We start from the raw sequence: 4,271 nt of genomic DNA on the forward strand, positions 1-4,271 counted from the left end.
AAAAAATATTAAAATATTTTTTCATTACTATTTTTAAAAATAAAAAAATATATATTTTAAATTAGTAAATTGATCAATTGACTTTAGAAATTTAGAATTATTCTTCACATACAAGTTATTTACACATACAAGTTCATACAAGTCATTTATATTGTATTGTTTAAAAATTTTTGGTATATGTGTATTGATAAGTTTTGTATAATTCAAAACTCTTCCTCTTCTTCCTTGCATTATAAAAGTGAATTTTATCGAGTTAGGATTAACTTGTATAAACTTGTATGCTAAAAAGACTTGTATGTGTAGCAGGTCTCAGAAATTTATATGCAATATAATTACATATAATAAAATAGAACGAAAGATAAATAAATAAATAATAAGATTACCAAATTGAGAATAAAATAAAATATATAAATTTATGAAGAGAATAAAAAATTAGATTAATACCTAAACTATAATTGCTTGAATTAAAATTTATAATTGAAAATATCAAAAAGAGAAACAATAGAATTGAAAGATACATAGAGTCATAGAGAACTTTTTTTTTAAATATTGGGTGAACGGTGGTGTTATCCACCAGAATGAATACGCATGCGTGTTAATACGCATGCGTGATTAACAGTGTTATGGGAGTTGTCAGTTTCCATGATGAAAACATCGACACCGTTATGAAAGAAAACGTCATTGACGTATTGGACAAAACGTCACTGACGTTTTGCTCTGCATGGCGACACTTGGCAACTCTCTCTCTCTCTTCCCACATGTTAACACAAAACGGCAGCGTCGTGTTCTATTTTCATTTTTTTTAATTATTTAATTTTAGTTTTTTACACCATATGCAGCGCCGTTTCTTGTTTAGGCCATTAAAAAAAAATTAAACACATACAAAACGTTTTTGCCGTTTTGTGTGTTTCAAAAAAAAAAATTATTTTTTCCATAGCAGTGTCAAACTCACCCATACACAAATATCAAAGAAAATCACACATATTCTTACAATATTAAAAAAATTCAACCTCATAGAGAGTTATATAAAAAATATTTAAAATTTACCTTTTGATAAAGAGAAGATAACCACTAAAAAATCAGCATTGGAATTTGTATACGATCTCAGAGTTCTTTTGAATTCTTCATTTTTACTTGGGTTCATGATTAAGAAAGGTAGAAGATGAAGAAGGAAGAAGATAGAAGGAGAGAAGGTAAATAATTATAATATTTATTTTTTTTAAACCGAAATTAAATTTAATTAAAAAGAATGAAATTTGAAAAAGAAGAGAGAAGAGTAGAGGATAAGAATTCGAAAATTAGGAAAGAGAAGAGTTAGTTAGGAAGTTTTGAAAGAGGAGAGAGAAGATGAGTAACTAAATAAAAAAAAGATTTAAATTTAAATTTTGAAATTTGAAATTGAAAATTTGGATTTTGAAAAGATTTAATTTTGAAAATTGAAAATTGAAATTTAAATTTTGGATTTTAAAATTTAAAATTTTTATTTTTGAAATTTTGAAAGTTGAAATTTTAAATTTGACCTAAGATAAGATAAGATTTTGAAAAAGATATAATTTTTTATTTTAAAAGGATTTGATTTTTGAATTTTAAAATTAAGATAAGATAAGATAAAAAATTTTAAAATAAAAATCTGAATTTTTTGTGTAAAATTTCAAAAATATAATTAAAAATAAAAAAATATATTTTATTTTTTTGATTTTTGAATTAATGAGGAGAGAGAAAAATAAGTAAAAGACACAAGACTTAAAATTTTTAGATCTAGTGTACCCAATTTTTGGAAAATTTGGAGGAAAACACAAGGGAACACCAAACTTAAAAATTTTAAGATCAAAACACCTACAAGACTCAAGAACACCTTGAATACTAACAAGAACACCAAGAACAAAATTTAAAGACTCAAAGAACACAAGAACATAAAATGCAACACCAAACTTAAAATTTTTAGAAAATTAAGACACAATTTTCGAAAAATAAAAAGAAAAATACAAGAAAACAACAAACTTAAAAATTGAAACAAGATTTAACCAAAGAAAAATTATTTTTGAAAATTTTTAGAAAGAATGACTCAAAGAACACGAAAATTTAACCAAGAACAAATTAAAAGACTCAAGCTAAGAAAAAAAATTAAACAAATAAAAAAAATTATTTTTGAAAAGCTTTTAATGTTTTCAAAAATTTGAAGAAGAAGAAAATAAAAATAAAGGATTCAAATCAAAATTATACTCTTGCAAAAATCAAAGACTCAACAAGAACATAAACAAAGCATCTCAAACAGAAAGCTAAGGATGCTTGAAAATAAACTACATGAAAAAGGTTTTAAAAATTTTTATAATTGAAAAACAGAAAACAAGAACATGCAAGACTCAATACCAAGAACAAAAATTGAACAAAGAAAAGAAAAATATTTTTGAAAAATATTTTTTTTCGAAAATTTTGAAAAAGAAAAAAAAATAAAAGACTCAAACAAAAATAAAAATTACTTGATCTAGGGAGCAAAACAATCTGGCAGTTTGTCCAAACTAAACAATTCCCAGCAACGGCGCCAAAAACTTGGTAGCACGAATCCCCACACCTTCGTACTGTTATACCAGCAAGTGAACTGGGTCGTCCAAGTAATACCTGAGCGAGTCAGGGTCGATCCCCCAGAGATTGTGGTTTGAAGCAAGCAATGGTTATCTTGCAGGTTTTAGTCAGGCAGACTCAGAAGGTTGTTGGATAATTAATAATAATAATAATGTTGTATATGGAGTTGGTTGAAGTATGATGATCATGAAACTATGAAAGCAAAAGGGATAGAAAATACTGATAGGAATAGATGATAGGGATAGAGTTAAGAGTTGGAGTTGCTTTGCCTTTCTGAATTAACTCTGGTGCTACTGCTCTGCCTGCTTGTGAGTGATTTTTTCAATGGCAGGCTGTATGTGATTGACATTGGTTTGAGCAGCTGCCAATACTCCTCCAGATCTGAACCCTAGGTTTAGTGTGGATCCATTCTGATTGAGGGTGAAACTCGTACAGTCCATTCTCCTTCATGATCCTATTCGAAACGCCACAAAAAAGGTCGGATCTTCCGGATCAGAGAATGCTGATTCTATGGATTCGAGCCTCTACCACAGAGACCCTAATCTCCCCATAAATTAGCTGAACTGATATCTCGAGAAGTCCCCAACAAAGTCGTGGATTAGCCATCTGAGAGACGTATATTCAAGCTGTTGGTCGTCCTTGTCCGGTGAAAGACGCATTCTGACCCAAGTAGACGCGGGTGTTTGTCAGGCACGTTCGTCTTAATGTGATGAATAGAGCTAATTGGTTAGATCATCCTATTCACCACGATGAAGTACGAATATACATCTTAGAATTAATCAAACACAGATCGAAGAGAAACAGTAGTACTTTTATTAATTCATAGGACTGATGAGGGAAAAACGATTCCACACAATCTCACCGGCAAGTGTACCGAGTCGCATCAAGTAGTAAAACTCACAAAAGTGAGGTCGATCCCACAGGAATTGATGGATTAAGTAACTTTAGTATTGTGATGAATTTAGTTAAGCGAATATTTGATGATTTGGGTGAAATTCGATTAACAGAAGTGAAATTGCAAGGAAACTAAAGTGCATAATGAAAATTGACAGAAAAATAAATTGCAAGAAGAGGCAAATTGCAGAAACTTAAAGTGTAAGAAATTAAAAGAGCTGAAACTTAAATTGCAAGAAAGATAAATGACTGAAACTTAAAGTGCAAGGAATTTAAATTGCTGAATCTAAATTTCCAGGAAGTGTAAATTGCATGAAGAGTAAAGGGAATTAGGTATTGGGAACCAAAATAGAACTACAAAATATAAATTGCAATAAATCAAAGAACTCTCAAGTGAGGAAATCCAGAAAATAGTTCAATCAGAATTTTAGTACCAAAACAGAAATGAACAATTTGTAGAAGAATCAAAACAAAATGAAACTTAGATCAATTCCAAAATCCTAAAAGGAAAATGAACAATTGCAGAAGAATAATAAAAACAGAAATAAAACTAAGATCTCAATTGCTCTCTTAACAAAACAGAAAAGAAGAAATTGCAGAAGAAGGTAAAACAGAAAGGAAACTAAGATCAGATCTCTAATTCATAAAACTAGAAACAGAAAAAATGAAAGAAAACTCCAAGGTGAAGAAATTCCGAAGAATTCTCCAATCAGAGTTCCAAAACCCAAAACAAAAAAAAAGTTGCAGAGGAAAGAAAACAAACAGAAAAGAAAACTCAGATCTGATCTCAATTC

Source organism: Arachis ipaensis, chromosome B3, assembly GCF_059453495.1.
Source record: "Arachis ipaensis isolate K30076 ecotype BB chromosome B3, ASM5945349v1, whole genome shotgun sequence".
In the NCBI taxonomy this organism is placed as follows: Eukaryota; Viridiplantae; Streptophyta; class Magnoliopsida; order Fabales; family Fabaceae; genus Arachis; species Arachis ipaensis.